General features: G+C 36.7%; 1 protein-coding gene across 8 annotated transcripts in view; it reads left to right on the top strand.

Annotated features, from left to right (window-relative positions):
* SRBD1 (S1 RNA binding domain 1) overlaps positions 1-20,430 on the top strand; it is a 208,689-nt gene that overhangs the window by 59,947 nt on the left and 128,312 nt on the right. The window lies entirely within an intron of this gene.

The raw sequence follows: 20,430 nt of genomic DNA, 5'->3' as shown, positions 1-20,430 counted from the left end.
AAGATAGGACTGACTTGGTTTCATGGGGTTTTCTAGGCTGTACCTTGTGTGAGGGCTCTAATTAGCTACTAACTAGTACATAGGACTATGGATACCTTAGCTTTTTTTTCCCAAAGTTCTGATGCCTTTAAATTGTTGGTTTTCAGAACTGACAGCCAAGGGTAAGTATTACCAATTAAAAGCACTTCTGATATCCCTTTCTTATTTGTGTCTTCATTGCAAGCTTTCATGTTATATAGGCATCCAGCTAACTTCTGAATAGCTTTGGATTACCATGACCCATTTCTCTAGTCCTACCCCTAAATCTGTAGTAGTTCTGCTTTCATTCACCAACATTTCCTTACTTTCCTTTTGGACCTTAGGTAGCCAGGCTTACCTTTTTCTTCCTTCCTTCCGTCCTTCCTTCCTTCCTTCCTTCCTTCCTTCCTTCCTTCTTTTTTTTGTTTTAAGATTTTATTTATTTGACAGAGAGCGAGAGAGAGCACAAGCTGGAGAAGCAGGAGAGGGAAAAGCTGGCTCCCCGCTGAGCTGGGAACCCAACATGGGGCTCGATCCCAGAACCCTGGGATCATGACCCAAGACGCTTAACCCATTGATCCACCCAGGTGCCCCCAGGCTTACCTTTTTCAAACTACAGTAGAATATTAAGTTCTTAAGGATTTAATTCTATGACAGAAGATAATTACTAATATTACCAGTTACAAATAGCTGATACCTAGGGATGAGTGCACAAGCACCATCTTCCACTGCTGTGAGTCAACTGATGAGTATGTGATTGACAAAATCAACAAACAAAACCCAACACAGGAAGAAGAATCCTAAGATCCATGGAGGTAGGCCAAAAGAGGAGGGCCTTGTATTTAGCATAGTGTTCCAGGTGCCAAGGGTATAATCAAGATGTGAGTAAAACAAATGCAGGGTAACCAAGGGGATTAGGAGGTCAGGGACAAGCTGTAGATACCACAGGGCTGTGGTTCAGGAAAGGACCAGATTGAAAAGTCCACCTCACCTCTCCCCCCTCTCCCTCTTCTTGTTCCGGATGGTCTGGGGAATATTGTGGATCTTCTCTATTCTGGCAACTGTGCACATGCATCCAGTCCTTTTGAGAACCTGGTACAAGGATCCAATATAGCTGATTCAGTTTATTTTAGGCAACTTGTCTGTTTTGTTTTTTTTTTTAACTTGTTCATGTTCATTTAATATAAATATCTTGGGTACCTTTGTAGTGCTTATAAATAGAACTTTCAGATCATTAAAGTATTAAATGTGCTCGTTTGCTCATATGATTTGCTATTTTCAATCCACTGGCACATAGTAGGCACTCATTTGATTTTATGAATATTTGTTTCCATTCGTGTTAACTCATTATACTTGATTATTTTCTGCTTTTGTCCTGGTTTTTCCTTTTGTAAAAAAAGAGTATTTTTTATGTAGCAATGGTAAAATTTATTGAAATGTAGAAATGGCTAGCTCCTTATGAGATATTTATGCTTACGAGTGATGATCTAGTTTTTCCTTCTACATTGGAACCTTCTTAAATCGGGATCATGCTTTAGTTATCTCTACCACCTTCGCATTAAACATAACATCTGTACTTATAGGTCCATCTCAACAAATACTTACTAATTTAAATTCTTAAACATTAAGGTTTAAATTATTTTTAATCAGATAAGTCTTTTCAAGCTATTGACCAGAATTACAATTTGGAACAACTATAGAAAATTTCCCCTCAGCTTAACACTCTGGTAAATGTATGACTTACTGTTTTCTCTCTTCTTTCATTGATAGAGAAATTTGTATTTGGCAGATTAGAGATTATATTTTGCCCAAGATAAGTGATAATTTCTGAAATAAAAATATTGCATGGTTAGAGTTATATATTTAATGAACTGTGAAAGAATTAAAAGGACTCTTTAATATTTGCCTTCTTATATTTCAAACTATGATTGGCACACTTTATATTGATGGTAGAAACATATTGCTAGAAATCACAACATCGTGTGCATTCTCTAGAATCACATGAGACCAAGTAAAAACCTGGGAGCAGCAAATGGAAAAGAAAATTTTGTGCTGTTAATTCAGACCCTGCACTTGATGTTTCTGCCCTAAAAGCTGCAGTATACAAGTGAGTTTGAGTAGGCAAATATAGAAAACAAAAGAAAAGAAATTAATTTTGCTTCCCAATGCCCTCGTTCATTAGGATAATGAAAGAATTAGAAAATAGAGTGACCTGAGGAGGTGCGATGTGTGATGAGAATGAGAAAAGGGAATGGGTGCTGTGGGGAAGCATGGGGTTGTGGGTTTAAGGTTAGATGTAGACCAGTGGGCTTGGCCACTGAAGCATGAGCGAGTGGCTAGATCATATTAGGAAAAGAGGGTTGGTGCTGGACATCTGTAAAGTACACATTGGACCTCTGTCTTCTTTCATTCCAGAAGGGTACGAACCATTTAATAGAAAGAAAATATAATTTAAGGAATCGTAATTTTGTTGCTTGAGGTAAGTTGTTGTACCTCCAAGAGTCTAACTTAATTGCAGGGAGTAGCATGAGCCTCAAAAAGTTAACTCCTTTGTGAAAAATGCCTAAGAGTGAAGCTAATGAAAATCTTTTGCCTAAAATATAAAAACAAACATTATTTCTTTAAAGGTATTAATAATGTTAATTATTGCAGATTGGAAAACACAGAGAAGTGATAGGCTTCTCTGTTGGCTCAGTTGGTACTTATATTTTAGAGCATATTTCTAGATCGTGTGTGTTACAAAAAGGAACTCACACTGTACATGTTTTACAGCATTTCCCCCATGCCTGTAAATGGACTTTACAAAGTCATTTAAAATTACTATGGATAAACTCTTATATGATCTTATATTTTAGTCATTCCTCATTGTGTGACAAGATGGCTTTTTCTAATCATCACCATTATCAACAAAGCTGTAATGAATCTTTTCATGCTTAGATCTTTGCACGTACCTTTATTGCTTTCAAATCCATTCCAAGAAGTGGACTGCAGGTTTAAAGAGGTACCTTACCACTGCTCCTAAACTGAAAAATGCTTAATTACCAAACCCAATCTATTACCGAGATTATTTCCATGCTATTTCTCCCTCTTCTCAGCATGTTGGCTAATTTGGGATGTCTTTACTCAAAAATATTTATATTACAAGTCCATATAAAAGTCCAGATAAAAACGGAAGAAAATAAAGCACTTAGTGTGAAATATATCTTAAGAATATAGAACCTCTATTTGCAGTTTGAAGAAGAATAAAATGAATGTCCTTGTTCCCAGCTTTTAAGTTCCTTGTGTGTTTTTTCCTTGGAGTGCCTCCACCCCATGTAATCAGTGTTTTGGGTTGTATGAATTATTGCTTGTTTGAGGAAATTAATTTTCAAGCTGCATATTTGTAGGGCTTTTGAGGTACATTGCCATCCTGTCTTCCAGAATGACTATGCCGGTTAATACTCTTACCTACAGCGTCTCTGCTCCCCTTTTTCTGGGACCTTGAATATTATTATGGTGCATGTTTGCTCTATCATTTTTGGTTTAATTGCATATTGATATCCTAGCAGCACTGCTTCTTAACTAATTGTGTGACCTTGGACAAATTACTTAACCTCTCTGTATTTCTGTTTCATCATTTGTAAAAGGCGATGATAATAGAACCTATTTTACAGAATTATTGTGAAGGTTAAATGAGTTAATGTATATAAATTACTTAGAACAGCTCTTGGCATATACTTGCTATTATTATTAATGAAGTCAAATATATTTTTGTATGTTCACTGGCAATTTCTGGATTTGTTTGTGTATGTGTAGATGGCTTGTGTCCTTTGCTCATTTTTTTTCTGTTGAAGGTTTTCGTCTTGTTCATGATGTTTTGTAAATGTTTTTATATATTAATTATTGATCCATTTGTCATAATTTTTGCCAATTATGCAACTAGTTTTCTCCATTTTGTGTTTAAATCTAAGCTTTATTTCGTACAGAATTCAAAATTTTATTTTTTTAAGATTTATCTGTCTTTTTCTTTATGGCTTTTGAGTTTTTTATTACTCTTGAGTCCAAAATATTAGAAAGTATATGAGTTTTTATAGAAATATGAACCTCTTACATGTCCAAGAATATCATGGTTTTTTGTTTTTTTTAAATGCAGGCCTCCCTCAAGTTTCTCTAACTTTTCTTTAAGTCTTCTGACTTTTCTTCATAAAGCCATAAAACCTCATTATCTTCTCAGTTACTGAGATGGTTGCTTTGAAGCTTTTTATTCTCCAAGAAACCAAAAATTAACCAGAGAACCTTAATCAGCTTAAGTAACAGAAATGGAGTAGAAAGCTGTTAATTAGTTTTGAGAGTAGTTTTGAAAAAAGAATGGATGCTGGTTTTTCCCTTTCTTTCTGAATGCCTTTATTGCCAGCTGTAGTGTTTTGTAAACAGCAGAGCCACCTGATTTCTTCCCTGTCGTCCCTTCCTCTCCCTCCTCTTCTCTTTCTCCTTCCTCATTTTTCTCCTCCTTCCCTCCCTCCTTTTTCTTCTTTAATTCTCTTGTTAGGTTGCACCATATTTTAGTCATCTGTTGTTTGACGACTGGTTGTTTTCGATCTTTGATGTATCTTTAGTTTTGAACCTATGAGGACAGACTAATCAGCCGAAATTTCAGTATTTATTTGCCCGTACGTTTAGTATGGGATTTGTCTATAACCCATTTAAAGTTAACTTTTCTTTATAGTATGAAGTTCTTTTTTTGCATATGACTGGATTATTCCAGTACCATTTGTGAAAGGTTTTCCTTTCCCCATCGAACTGCTTTGACATCTTTGTTGAAAATCAACTGACCATATACACGTGGATCTATTTCTGTAGTCTATTCTGTTTAATTGATCTAGATGTCTTAACACTAATAAGTCATTGAATTAGTGTACGTCTTTCAATATCATGCTTCTTTTTCAAAATTGTTTTGGCTATTGTAGGGCTCTTGTGCTTCTACATAAACTGTAGAGTCAGTCTTTCGGTTTCTACAAATGGTCCTGCTGGGATTTTCACTGGGATTAAATTGGCTCTACAATTTAATTTGTGGAGAATTGACATCCATCCATGTAATTTTTTTTAAGTGTTGATACATGATGTTACATTAGTTTCAGGCACACGATATAGTGATCCACACAACTCTGTACATTATGCTGTGCTCATGGGTGTAGCTACCATCTGTTTCAATTTTTAACTTCAGTTGTATTTTTCATTTCTAGAAGCTCTGTATTTTTTCAGATCCACTTGATCATTCTTATGGTCTTTTGTTTTTGCCCGAATATATTTTTATATCTATCTTTCATTTCCTTAACCATACTAACCATTGCTCTTTTATGGTTTGTGTGATAATTCTGCTACTGAAAATCCTTAGAAGTCTATTTCTGCTATCTGTTATTACTGCCAGTTCTGCTGCTTTGTTTGGTTTTCTGTTCAGTTAATTTTTTATTGAAAACTCCTTATTTTCATGGAACTTTATCTGTGGGAAGTCATTGAGGCCTACATTGATTGTGAGACTCCAAAGAGGATTTGCATTTGCTTCTGTCAGGCTCCTTTTGACACTATGAGTTTAGAATCACTTAAATTAAATTCTCGGCTTGAGTTTTTTTCTGGCCGCCCAGGTAGTGTGAATTTACGCTGCACACTGGAGAGATGATTTATGGTTCCATGTTCTCATCAGAGATTCCCCCTCTGACAAGGTTTGAGATAGTCCTTTTCATCACAATATCCTGGGGGTAGGGTACAGTGAGCTTATTTCTCTTTGACCCTTATACTGGGGTTTTAACCCTTTGGGGTATATGGATGTGTGTGTGTGTGTGTGTGTGTGTGTGTGTGTGTGTGTACATATACATATATACACATGGGGGTTTAACCCTTTGGTATATTAAACCAGGGTTTAACTGTGGTGTTTTTGTGGGTGTTTTTTTTTTTTTAAAGATTTTATTTATTTGACAGCACAAGTAGGGGGAGTAGGAGAGAGAGAAGCAGGTTTCCTATTGAGCAGGGAGCCCGATGTGGGGCTGGATCCCAGGATCCTGGGGTCATGACCGGAACTGAAGGCAGATGCTTAACCGACTGAGCCACCCAGGAGCCCTACCCTGAGGGTTTTATATGTGTGAGAGTAGTTGGGGGAATCTTGTATTAACCTATATCGTAGGTGGATTCTGGGTTTTGTCTTCCAGTCCTTTAGTTGTGTGAAGCTCTTTGAGACCATGGGGGGTTTGCAGGGGCATGCTTAGCTTCCTCACTTTTCTCTCCGTGTTATTGTTCTCTTTCTTCCCAACTCACCAGCTGAATTTTCGGGTTCCTTTAAGTGTAGTCTTCAGAGTTGAGAAGAGGGAAAAGGAGCCATAGTATTACACAGTGGGGACAGTTGCAGTCTGAGGATAGGGCCCTCTGGGTGGCCTACATGCAATTGCTGATTCATTCTTCCATGGGGAAATTTTGAAGAACTTGGTTTTTATTTTTGTTTCCTGAGATCTTCCCCAACAGGATCCTTGAATTGTTGTTTCTGTGACTTGGCAGATATATTCTCAGGCTGACCATGACACTCCTTCAGTCCTGGGCTTCAGGCAGACTGCTCTTGTCTGAATCACTTTGCCACTCAGTCATCTTGGACAGAATCTCTTTAGAGCTCCCTCACACTGCCTGCTGCAGGCCTGTTTGGTTCACACTGCCTCCTACAGGCCTATTTGGTTCATACATCCTTGTCTTCCCTCAAAGGGAGATCAGCAACTTATGCCTAGTATGGCTCTCTCCCTTTGTTATTCCTCTCTCCCCCTCCTCCCTTTTCTCCCCTCTCCCCCTCCCCCCATGCTTGTGTTTACATCTGTTCTTTTCCTTAAGGCACACCCACATATTGGTCCCAGAGAGGCCCCTCTCACCTGTCATGGGGTGAGTGGTACATTCCTTCACATGAGATGTTCGGGCAGAAGGAAAAATACCACAGCATTCCAGTAGTCTTCTTAAAGAAATGTTCTCTTTCAGCTCTAACTCGGGGTCCTGTCCTTCTAAAACACACACCCGTTTTACAGGATGAAGTTGGGTGATTCCTCATGGTGGCACAACAGGCTTTTGGGACTTAAGCCAGAACAAAAACATCCCATTACGTAAACGTGTTCTCATATGGGCAGTAAAGTACTGTTAGCACTCAGAATGTGTGGCAGGCGAAGTACTATGCTGGGAGGTACTTGACTTCTTGAAGCTTTTACTTCGTGGGGAAAAGAGATGAAAAGATAAATGTATGTGTTGTTTATATATTATGCTAATTGGTGATGAATTCTGTATAAAAGCAAGGTAAGAAGATAAAGTAACAAGTGCAGTTGCAGGTGGATCTAGATATAACACGTATTCTTATCTCTTAGTGAGAGGAATTCTTTCCATGTGTTATCATATAACCACCCAGGCTGAAGAAAAGCATGATGAGTTTATGCCCCTCATTTATCCACATCCACATTCATGTTCTCATTATCCTCATCTTTCCATGTCATGTTAGCACTCTAGAGCCACGGTTTTCACACTGTGGGTCGCAATCCATTGGTGGATGGTGACATCCATATAGTGGGTCCCAATCAGTATTTTAAAAAAATTAAAGAATAAAAGCTAGAGTGCATCTCATGGTATTAAGTCCCAGTATTGTTCCACAAATACAGGTTTTGAGTACATACATGTAATGTGCCCTGGACTGATATAAAGTATATCTCTTGTTGTCAATAATAATCAGAAAAGTTTGAGAACTATTGCCATATGAAATCCAATATTTGAACATCTAAAAATGCAAAGTTAAGAGGGGCGCCTGGGTGGCTCAGTCAGTTAAGCGTCGGACTCTATCTCAGCTCAGGACTTGATCTCAGGGTCATGAGTTCAAGCCCCGTGTTGGGCCCCACAGCCTACTTTTAAAAAAGCAAAGTTAAGAGGTATGATTGTAGGAGTCCCTAATGAGAAGTTGGGAAACTCTTAGAAATATAATTCAGATTACCCTATAAAATTGCGGAAGATCCTCTTAAGGAAAGAAAATAGGGCAACAGTCCTCAACACATTGGGAACTGTAAGCTGTACTAATGTCCTCCACCACTAAAATTATGAACTACAACCCTTTCCAGATTCTCTGGAAAAAGTTAAATTAATGGATAGAATTTTCTCAATTAAAATTCCCCATGTCAAAGGAGACTTTCCAAACACTTCATTTACATATGTCAGGTTTTTTTGGTAACCTTCTTGCAAAGGAAAAGGCTTCTAGTAGGCCAATTCAGAGATTCATGCTTGGTAACAAAATTCTATCGGAAAATGAGAATGTAGGGTAATTACGCTAGAAAACAAAATAGTTTGGGTGACTGGTTTGCTAAGTCTTATATCCATTAAAGTATATGAAAATTGCTGATACATTCTATGAAGAATGTTTTTTCTCCCCCCTAGAAGAGGGCTGTAAATTACATTACACAAGAATGGTTCTTTGCCAAACCAAGTTTGGAGCAATTTTTATTTTACACTCATAGGTTTTTCTTAATTTTTTGATGTCTGCTATTTTCAAGTATTTGATTTAGCCCTGTATATTCAATCATACGGTTTAAAATTCACATATTCCATCATGTTCCGAATGGAGCACTTTGGCTTCCAGGAGCTCTACACCAGAAAAAAAAAAAGGAAAGTAAATCAGTTTGTGTGTGTTGGCTGCAAATTTTCAGTCAATTGTGTATTTTTCAAGGTCAAATACAAAGCTGATAAAAAGTAACCAAGAGTGTGTAAAAAGAAGAGTCACTGATCTTCCAAAAATAGTACAGGAAGACTAAGGCTTCAGGCCTGAATCCCTATAGTTACTGCCTCCCCACAAAAGTTAGGTATGGCATGAAAGATTTATAATGATTATCTTAGGAAAAATAGAGTGAGGAAAGAGATCCGACTGCTTGTACATAATGTCATCCTCCTTATCAGGGGCTATCAGAAAGTAGAAGTGCTCAACTCTTCTTTCCATTGGCAAGATAGAGATTTGGGGCTAAGAAGATAGAATAAAGATCACCAAAGAAAACCAGAATGTAACTAAAATAGGGCATTAGTAAGAGAATTTACATTTCTCATTTCATCTTCTAGCTTAGATAAAATATTTTCTGGAGTTCTGGGTGGATTTGGGAGTAACATTTTTGTACCACTGTTGGTTAATTGTTGAGAATTTATGGAAGCTTGGAGAGGGGCGGATGGTATTTTAATGTTCCAAAGGGGAATTCAGATGCAAATGACTGTTGAGTGTGATCTTGATCAGGCAAGGCTATTATGAAATCAGAAAAGGATGGTTAATGAGCACCTAGGAGGGACAATGGAACATATCCACTGGAAATCAGCCCACACTTCCTATAAATAAAACATTTTGGCTTTATCCCATTTCATTTTCCATTTTTGAAAACTAGAACTGATAGGCACATCTAGATCTCAGCACAACTTGGAATAGTCTCTTGATACTTTTGTGGAGAAACTAGAGAAATAGAGATTTGGTTACGTGGCTCCTGGAAGAATGTTAATTAGCTACTGGTTTGATGTCTGGTATGAGGTCTTTAGGAGTTTGCCACAGACGCTGTATTAGTTAACATTCTACTCAGTGATTTAGTCAAGATTTTCAAGTTTGTGAACATTGAGGCGTATTAGAATCAGGATCAGGAAAGGTTTTGAGACACTTGAGTTGTTGAACCCAATTTAACAAGATGAACTGGCATAGGGATAAATGACTTCTGTGATGCTAAAGGAATTTTCAGTAGAGATTTCGATAGAATTCTAAGGTTTCCTTGAAATCTGACCATTGACGATTCTATCAGAATAACGTGTAGCAGATTTCCCGAACCACCTGGACTTAATTTTTTGGTTTTGTTTTAAAGAAATTTATTTCCCATCTAATCAATAAGCTTAGCTATGTGACTTAAAGTATATCTAGCTATGTAAAGCTCATTATATTGTGAAGTTGAAGTTATTTTATATGGAGGAAAAGTCATTGTGGTTGCTGTTATTTATTTAATTGTTTAGTTATTTAAAAGATTATTTATTTTAGAGAGCACGCTTTTTGCATGCGAGCAGAGGGAGAAAGAGAGAATCCCAAACAGACTCTAGGCTGAGTGTGGAACCCAACACAGGGCTCAGTCCCAGAACCCCAAGATCATGACCTGAACCAAAATCAAGAGTTGGCTGCGTAACTGATTGAGCCACCCAGGTGCCCCCCCCCGTTATTTATTTATTTATTTATTTATTTATTTATTTATTTATATATTTATAAGATTTTATTTATTTATTCGACAGAGAGAGAGAGAGACAGCCAGAGAGAGAGGGAACATAGGCAGGGGGAGTGGGAGAGGAAGAAGCAGGCTCCCAGCGGAGGAGCCTGATGTGGGGCCCGATCCCAGAACGCTGGGATCACGCCCTGGGCCGAAGGCAGATGCCCAACGACTGAGCCACCCAGGCGCCCCGCCCGTTATTTATTTTTGACTAGTGCAATAATTTCTGCTTTTCATGTAAGATCAGTTTCTTTGTATTTAAAAAGACTGTCTCCTCCATCTCCATTTTATAGCAGTGATGAAGGCCATGAATTAGCCTTGAAATGTGGGATAACCTAAAAGTGTTTTTTTGGCTCTTAGTTTGAATACTACGCTTAATGACAAATTAAGGTGAGAGAATATTTGTCTTGCTTCTTTCTACACTGATGGCTTGAGAAAATGTACTGTGATATTCTAGGATTTTATTGTCCTTCACCTATTGATTGATTATCCTTGTTCCATTTCTTGGACTATCATAAACACTAGACTTGTTTATAAGGCTTCCTTTCTGGGATGTCTGTGACATTAAATACATTTTAAAGTAAAATTATTTTACAGCCCATATAATTCATGTTCATTTTGTGGAAATGGCCAGAATACTTTAAAAAATATATATTTAAATAGACCATTTCAATGAGATATGTTGGAAAGAAGACATAAGGAATGAATAATTATGGGTGTGTGTGTGTGTGTGGTTTTAAAATACTATTTGGATTCAGATTCAGTTTGACAGTTTTTGATCAAAATAAAATATTTTTTACCAGTTTTGTAACCCATGTGTTTCTGTATCTCTTAAGTCCAATTTAAATATCTGCAGGAGTTTCCCCAACCCCCCTTAACTGTAGCCCTTCTTGCAGATCTTTGTTTATTGACTTAGATTAGAACTGGCCTAGAGCCCAGTGATGGTCATTTCTCGTCTTAAGGTTTTTGGTTACAAACCTGCTTTTGTTGCCAGATCCAATAAAGATTCTTGATTGTTTTTGTTAGTTTTATTACAAGTTCTTGCCAAAGATACAATGTATTATAACCAAAACAGATGTTCTGTTTAGACAAGTGTATTTGCTATAACAGAACCTAAAATGTAAATTAAAACAATAATATGTTCTGCATTAATGTAACAAGTGATGAACTTTGGGATTTTATGAGTATTTTTGATAACCTTTAGAAATGGAAGGAACGATCCCTTATTTTAAGCAATTGTTGTACATTTTTTCTCTATCCCAGTTTGTGTGCGTATGGTCTTACACTCCTAGATCTTCCTCTAAGCTAACATTTTACTGTGATCTTGAAAGTGGAGTGGAATTCACTGTTTTCATCTGTACACAGTTCTGTTATTAAAGTACATATGTCAGATAAATGCTATCTTCTGCCATAGAGACATCAGTTGCATAGAATAGTTTTTAAGGTTCTGGTATTTATAGGGGCGCCGGAGTATCTGACTTCAGCTTGGGTCGTGATCTTGGGAACCTGGGATGAGCCCTGCATTGGGTTCCGTGCTCAGTGGGGAGTCTGTTTCTCCCTCTCCCTCTGCCCTTGCCCCGGCTTGTGCTCTCTCTCAAATAAATAAAATCTTTAAAAAAATTCTAATGTTTATAAATAAGTAGATGAAATAATTTTTCACAGACCTTTCCATAAATGCTGTACTTGGTAAAGATAGGAATCATGTTATAAGGTTGTATTATGGATCTTTTGGTACATTAAGTAACTGTCTCTGTGATTAGGGCCCAGAGCAATCTTGATTTATGCTGAATTCTGTGTTGTAGTGAACACAGACATGTAGTGAGTACAAGATGAATGTATTTATTTTATGTAATTTTAACTCTTTTTAAAGTCATAGTCCCTCAATAAATTAGATATGTAAGTAATAAGTCTACATTATCAACGAATTACTAATGGGATGAGTTTAACCTTGAGATTGTTAGCTCCTTGGCCCATTCTGATTCGTGTTTTCCTCTTTTCTTTGGCATTAAAGAGTTGCTATTTTCCCTCACCTTTGGTCGACATTAAAAAAAAAAAATGTTCAACTGATTATTTAGGAACATTGAAGGTTTTTTTTTTTTTTAATTAGTAAAGTTTGGGTTGTACAGAAGCTCTGATTCTGTCTCTCATTTCAGTTGCATTAGGAGAATGCAAAATTGCTAGAATTCTTTGTTGTTGAGATCCTTTTCATTTGATTATATGGTACTTGAAGATTCTGGGACCAGAAACTTGTACTTACAAATAGTTTTTGAATCCAACTTATTTGTATTTTATATTGTTTGTTTTTTGTTTTTGAGGGAGGAACCTTTTGAGTCTAATGTATTTTATGTGGCTTAATCTTTGTATTATGCTCTTCTAACTTATTGAAATACCACTTTCAAGTTCCCCCACATCCGTACATTTCTAAGGTTACACCCAGCTTAATTCCCATTACTTTTCTGCTTCACAGCACTTGCATTTTGAAGGGACCCTAACATTTGGGTTCACATTATGATAATTAGGTTTCGGGGGCATGGGGGATTAAAGATGTCTCAGGTCTAGTTGCAGAATAAAGTTCAGAAGCACTTGTAAAACTTGCTTGATTGGTGGGCAGAGGTGCTTTTATTTATTCACTACTCATGCAGCATTAATCCGTATTTCATCAGGTACCTACAGTGCTGTAATTCTAGATGTGACCTTGAGACTTGATTTACTTCAGCTCCGTTTTCTTTATTAATGTGCCATGAAAGAGGTACATGAAAGATAGCCAACATCAAAGTACCTTTTAAAGTAAAATGGTTGATAGGAATTCCCTGGTATTTAACACTGTCTGTCAAATGTTTCAGCTGGTTTGCATCCTTTTACAAGCTATTGCTTGCTGCACTAAAAGAAATTTAAAGCAGTTGTTTCAAGTCTTTGGGGTGGGGGGGCTGGTTATGGTGATGGTGGCTGGCGTGGTGGTGGTTGGGTGGCAATAGTTAGCTAGAGAAGGGAGTAAATGAGACGTTAAGAACATATTCTTTTTCAGCTGTGCTCCTCCCTAGATGGTTTGTTTCTGTGTTTTTCTTTGGATTGGGGAATCTTTAGTCCAAGGTGGCGCTTACGAGTAGAGTTGAGGAGGCACTCATCGTGATTGTAAGGAGATTGAAGAGGGTGGCCAGAGAAAATTCATCAAACCTCCGTGAAAGACAGGATAGAAGGCACAGTCAGTATCTAATTCAGAGATTGTTTAACTAGTTTAACTTCACAGCCTGTTTATTCTTTACTGAGCCATCTGAGAAAAAGCTTTTAAACATAGTAATGCGGGAAACTAAGTCTTAAGAAGAACAAAGGAAACAGGACTCAGACAAGGTTTGCCATGTGCATTGTAGAATATTTATTTTCCTGTAAATGTGTGTTTTTTTAGAGGCTATTTTCTCTGTTCTGGGCTAAATATATGGGGGCAGAATTCTTGTAGCTCAGTTTTGAAATTGATTCCTTCTTTGTTTCATAAACATTTGTTGGATGTTTCTCTCTACTTAAGAAAAAATTGTTTAAAAGCATTTTGCTTTTCAGATATTATCACAAGGATTATCTGTGGATCTATTTCTAACATCTTTACTGCAGAACTATCTTAATCTAAATAGTGAAAAATAGAAATCACAGAATGTTTTAGAAAATGAAATTTGCTTTCGAATTTATACTTTGTTTTCAAATTACTTAATCTTGACTTATAGAAGTCTTTTAAAATCTATTGTAATAAAAACTTTTTGTAATTGGTATTTGTTAAAATGTATTTGTATAGTATTAAAATGCTTTAAAAATAGCGTATTCTCTTGATACTCTGTAATTTTGTTTGCACTTACCTACTTAACATTTTATTCATATATGGCAGGAAAATAAACTTCAACCCAGACCTGATCTTGCGATTTATTGAACCAAAATCTTTGGCCTGTAAAGTATAAGAAACCAACAGAATAACCAACACAGAGTAGTTTGGTAACAGCCTTTCTCACTGTCAGCATAATGCTACAGAGCTACAGAGGTCTCCTGACGACAGATGGCTCAATTTATGTGGGGAATGAGCAGCGTATGCAACTTATTTGGCATTTGAGTCTGGGATTAAGGAAGGGGGTAGAAGAGGAACATCTTGCCCGTTTTCTGATACAGGAAATGCAGAACTTCTTGCTGCCATTGCTGTGCACCGCATATGGCTCACCCCTGGCATTAGGAAGAGTGACCAAGGGTTGAGAGGGGTGGATATTAGGAAATCAGTAGTAGAAGGAAGGCTTGAAGATGTGTACCTTTCCATTCATGCCACGGTTTCCTTTCCCCCTTCACAATTAACAACATCATTTTTTGCATAGAAGATATGTTTCTTTAAGAATTTGATATGACTCATCATAGTCCTAGGGAATTGGGAGACAGAGAGGCATGATACTGCCTAAAAAATCATCACAATCTTACCTTACAAGCATTTAAGCTTTCGTGAGGCAGAGTATTGTGGAGTCCTTTTGTTGGCATAGTGATGCATGCCTTTTATTTTTTCCCCTTAATTCTGAGGTTTTGTGTATCCTAGCTAACTTAGAGTCAGTGTAGTTAAAGCACATGAATTAGCCCTAATATTGTATATTTAATCATTCAAACATATTAACTATAAGTTAGTCTAAAGCTTGATTGAAAGGATCAAAGAGTCAAGGATTATAAGTGATATTTATCAATTAGTGATAAGCAAGTTGAGCTTGCAAATGAGTCACCAGCTTACAGTTGATTGGTATGTTTTCGACTGATTTTTTTTATGTTTCCTTAGTTACCCTATTTACCTAAAATTCCTCTTATTCTTCAAAGCATTTTATTTTCCCTCTCAACAGAATGATTTTTGTGAATCTAGGAATACAAGGGACTGCAAGAACTGATAGACTACCCTCCCAACTCCCAAAAGGTTAGAATTCAGACAATTCCATGGTTCCATCCTGACTCTGTCGCCATTGCCATTGTCACGTTCTACTTGCTATTTTAAGTTACACTCAGTAATATATTGCAGATGTCTCTTGGCTCTGAATTCAGATGTTGGTGTGGCCAAAAGGCTAAAACTTTGAGGAGGAATACAGACGTGAAGAAGCTTCTGTTGTATCTTCAGTGTATAAGTAATACTTTGAAGATGTGCATTTCTATTCAGATCATATGCTCTGATTTCTAAGGGTCAATGATTTCCTTCCAGGTTCTAGGCTTATTTTGAATTAGAATTCACTGGTTGGGGTGCCTGGGTGGCTCAGTTGGCTGTGTCTGCCTTCAGCTTAGGTCATGATCCTGGAGTCCCAGGATTGAGCCCCACATCAGGCTCCCTGCTCAGTGGGGAGTTTGCTTCTCCCTTTCCCTCTCCTCCTCACCCCACTCATGCGCACTCCGCCTCTCTCTCAAATAAAATCTTTAAAAAAAAACTTAAAAAAATAAAATTCACTGGTTATATAAGAGGAACCCAGATATCTTTTTTCTTTCTTATCTCTGCTTCTTTACTGGGGGGCCTTTACCTGTCAAGCTCTTTAGAAGATTCTGTATCTCATTCTAAATATGAAATGCTACTTTTAGGTGGTTTTGACTGGTGGAAAAAGTAGTAAGTAAAATTTTTACCAAGAGATTAGTCTTTTTTCTGTTTTAATAAATTTTGTTGGGTGTAGAAAGACTAGAAGGATGTTAGAGACCCCTGCTTAAATTTTCAGATTTGAGACCTGATATTTTTCTCATTCATGGTTTTTGGCAGGGGAGTATGATATGAAAAGTGGATAAAAGAAGCTGACTGGAGAATCTCCCGGTAACATGTTGGGCTTTTGAAGTATCTTAGATCTTTCAGGTTTTATTTGCTTCTACTCTTCTTCATTTTCTTATTGGCTTTTTTTTTTTTTTTTTGGTCATCTTCTCCTTCTGGCTACCTTTCCTTAGAAGTGACAGCTTAGTGTTAAGTGGGAAAATGTAAAATAGGTCTGTCTTGTTGAATTTAATAACTTGGGGGAAGGTTTGTCTCCAAAATCCAGTGTAAGCACAGCATCCTTTATTTGTTTTTACACAGAAGCAATAGTTTTCATTTACTGTTTGGTCCAGCTCATCTGAACTCCTTTTCAGTTTCATATACAGCTGTTTCTCCTACCGCTTTTGAATAATCTAATTTCTACTTCTCATAACCCTTTTTTCTGTGAACCCTTACACCTCTTCTTTGCTCTTCAACTTAGTGCTCCAAGTATTTTCTTCATTCCCTTTTTCTTCTCTCATATATCTTCTTCTCTTTGATAATTTTTCCATCCACTTGTGAGGCTTCATCTTTTACATCTGTGGGTTCTAAATGTACATCCTTAGTTTGAAGTTCTCTCCGGAGAACTGGACTCAAGTTTCAGTGGCTTGCTGCCAGTCATTTGAGTATCCCTCTGGTGCCTCAGATTCAACCAAATTTAACTCCATGCTTTGGCTCCTAAAACAATTTTTCTTCATGTGTTTCTGTTTTTCTGTAAGCCTCCACTTTGCTAGCAATTCCATTGGGCACAAAATTGATAATCTTTTATTTCTTACTCAGCTATATACTCCATTCAAACTGCTGTCATATACTGTTGATTCTCCCTCTGAAATGTTTCTACTATTTCTTTCCTTCAGTGTCTCCTTTTGCCATTCTTCTTCCTTTCAGAGTTTGAGCCTTTTCATGAGCTGGCCTCAAGCTACATTTCCAAGATAATCTCTTGATATTGCCCTCTCAACCCAAGGCATGTTGTTCATCATTCAAGCACTTGTAATCTAATTCTAGTTCTTTACGTTATGCCACTGATGCCATTCATTAAGGAATCATATAAATTGGCATTCCTTATAGGAATTAGCACCAAGTTATAATTTGTAAACCTGTATTTTATTAAATGATAGCTAAAATAAGTCCATTTTCAATATTTTGTTTTATTTTTCAAGGTAATCACATTTAAATCTTCCTCTGATCTGCTTCTATTATTTGTAGTGAAATTGTGGTTCCTGTTTTCAATGAATTCCACTTAAATGCCCTTTTCTCTCAAAACACGTATTTTCAGATATCAGAACTTCTTATATGCTAGTTAAATTGGAATATTTGTTCTTTGAACTTGCATGGGTTTCTTTTTCTACGTTTATAGTTAAGAGAACAGTCTGTGGAGCCAGGTTCAAATAATAGCTTCAGCCCTTAGTGCTACAGTGAGTGTAGTCAAATCACTTAATCTTTTGGTTTCTTTGTCTCTAAAAGTGGTAATGATAATATTATCTACCTGAGGATCTGGTGAAGATGAAGTGGAGTGATACACTTAAAAATACTTAGAATGGTGCTTAGCACATAATATGAAATCAGTAAATGTTGGTATAACGGTCCTTGCTGTACAATGTGGCTACCCCTTTGCTCATACCACCACCTTACCTCACACCCTACCCCTTTCAAACTGAACTTTGGCTTTGTTAGCTCAGGGAAGAGAAGGAGTTTACCAAAGGAAAAAAGTTCATCTGGCCTGTTGTACTTCCAGGTGGCCATTTAAGGAGTTTACAAGGTTATCTTCGATTAAGCACATTTTCATTGTGCTCCATCTCCCCCACTGTATACTCTACACTATATTCTTCATGTGATAATTCCAACAACTGTGTGTTTGCTGGTTCAAAACCAAATTTTGTTACTTCTGCTGACTTAGGCACATGCATTATATGATTTTTTAAAAAATTGTGTATTCATTTTCCCTGGACTTTTAACTCTAGAATCTTGGATGCCTGGATTTAATGTGTTTTTCTTCGGGGAGGGTGGAATTTGCCTCTTTTAGATAGCAGTGGTGCAATCTTTTAAATACTTTCATACATTAACTCATTTAATCCTTGCAACAACCTTATAAAGTTGCTCTTCATATTTAAAAAAGTATACCTAATACATGAGACGCAGAAATGACAAAAGTGAAAGAATGGAAAATTATATCCCAGGCAATTACTAGTCAAAAGAAAGCATTTCCAGATATCAAAGAGGGCCCGTCAAGCAGCCAGCAGTGAGCAGTGCAGAGGCAGCAGCAGCAGGCCATGTGGCCTCAGTGGTACTTCCGTGCTGTTGCTGGTTCAAATCAGGCATATGCCTGCAGGAGTATATCTGCTCAAGTTCTGAATCTGGTTTCACTGAAGAGCATCTGGAAGAGATACCCCTTTAGCCCAGGATGCCTTGTGAGAAAGTGGATTCACACCTGTTCATACAAACTGCCAAAAAGCAGTTTGTTTTTGGCATCTTTGATGACAGCTAGAAGATCTCCACATTTACCACCAGGATGCAGCCAAAAACCCACAGAGATCTAGAGAGCAGGAGAAGAAAGTGCTGGGTCCAGAATTTTATGTAAAGAACTCCCACAACTCTGTACCAGAAAGCCAGACAACCTAATTAACAAGTGAATAAAGGACTTGAATAGACATTTCTCCAAAGAAGAGATACAAATAGCCAAAAAGTACATAAGGAAGCCAGACACAAGACAAATATTGCATGATTCCACTTGTATAAGGTACCTACAATAGGCGATCTTTATAATGACGAAAAGGGAATAAAGGCTAACAGAAGGAGGAGTGGGAGGAAAGATGGTAGGGTAAATTATTATTTAATGGGCATAAAGTTTTGGTTGGATCTGATGAAGTTCTGGATATAGACACTGGTGATTGTTAAACATTTAACAATGTTTTTAATGTATTTAATGCCACTGAATTTTACACTTATGAATGGTTAAAATGATTAACAATATGTTATGAATACTTTACCACAAGAAAGACAAAATTGAAAGCAGTGATGGTGATAAATAAAAGAGGATACAAACAATACAAAGTATGTTCTATAAGCACAATAGAATGAAAATAGAAATTTGGGAAATTCACAAATATATGAAAATTGGACAATACTAAGTTATTAATCCTAAATAAAGAAGAAATAAAAAAATTAGAAAACACATTGAATGAGAATAAAGACATACCAATTTATGAGATACAGCTAAAGGAGTGTTGGGAGGAATGCTTATAGCTGTAAATGCCTTTGTTGAAAAAGAAGCCTCAAATTAAAAACCTTCCACATGACACTGAATAAAGAAAAGCAAACTAAACTTAAAACAGGAGGTAGAAAATAGTAAGAAAGGAAATAATAAAGACTAGAACATAAATTGATGAAATATAGAAGAGAAAAACAGAAATGCAATGAAATCAAAATTCTTAGATTCTTAGAAAGTATCAACAACATGGACAAGACATTAACTAGACTCACCAAGAAAAAAAGAGAAGACTAAAATCCTTAAAATTAGAAATGGAAAAGAGGACATTAGTACTGACCTTACAAAAATAAAAATGATTATAAAGGAATAATAAGAAAAATTGTATACCAATAAATTAGATAATTTAGAAGCAATGGACAAATCCTGAAAAGACACAAACTATAAAAATGACTCAAGAAGAAATAGATTATCTGAATAGACCTATAACAAATAAGGATAGTGAATTAGTATTAAAAAAGAAACCCAAAACTAACCACAAAGAAAAACCAGGTCCAGATGGCTTTACCACTGAATTCTACCACCTATTAAAACGAACAGGCGACCATACTAATTCCTCACACGTTCTTCTAAAACGCAGGAGGAACACTTCTGAACTTATTCTATGAGGCCAATATTACCCTGATGCCAAAACCAGACCAAGAAAACTACGGACCAGTATCAGTTATGAATATGAATGTAAAAATTCTGAATGACATACTGACAAACCAAATCTAGGAACCTATAAAACAACACACCATGACCAAGAGAGACTTATCCCAAGAATGTAAGGTTAGTTAAAAACATACAAAAATCAGTTAATGTAATGGATCATATCAACAGAATAAAAAATAAAATTCATATGATCACCTCAGTAGACACAGAAAAAGCATTTGACAAAATCTAACATCTTTTCGTGATAATAACACCATGAAAACAAAGATTAGGAGAACTTCCTCAGCCTGATAAATGGCGTGTGAAAAAACTCACAGCTAACATCACAGTTAATGGTGAAAGACTGGATAGTTTTCCCTAAGATGAAGAACAAGATAAGGATTCTATTCTGCCCACTTCTATTCAACATTGTATTGGGTTCCAGCAAGGGCAGTTAGGCAAAAAATAAAATAAAATAAACAATACCCAGCTGGGAAAAG

This window comes from Ailuropoda melanoleuca, chromosome 4 (genome assembly GCF_002007445.2).
Source record: "Ailuropoda melanoleuca isolate Jingjing chromosome 4, ASM200744v2, whole genome shotgun sequence".
Taxonomy (NCBI): domain Eukaryota; kingdom Metazoa; phylum Chordata; class Mammalia; order Carnivora; family Ursidae; genus Ailuropoda; species Ailuropoda melanoleuca.
Note: the sequence above shows the minus strand (reverse complement) of the source record. Positions and strands in the feature narration are given on the sequence as shown.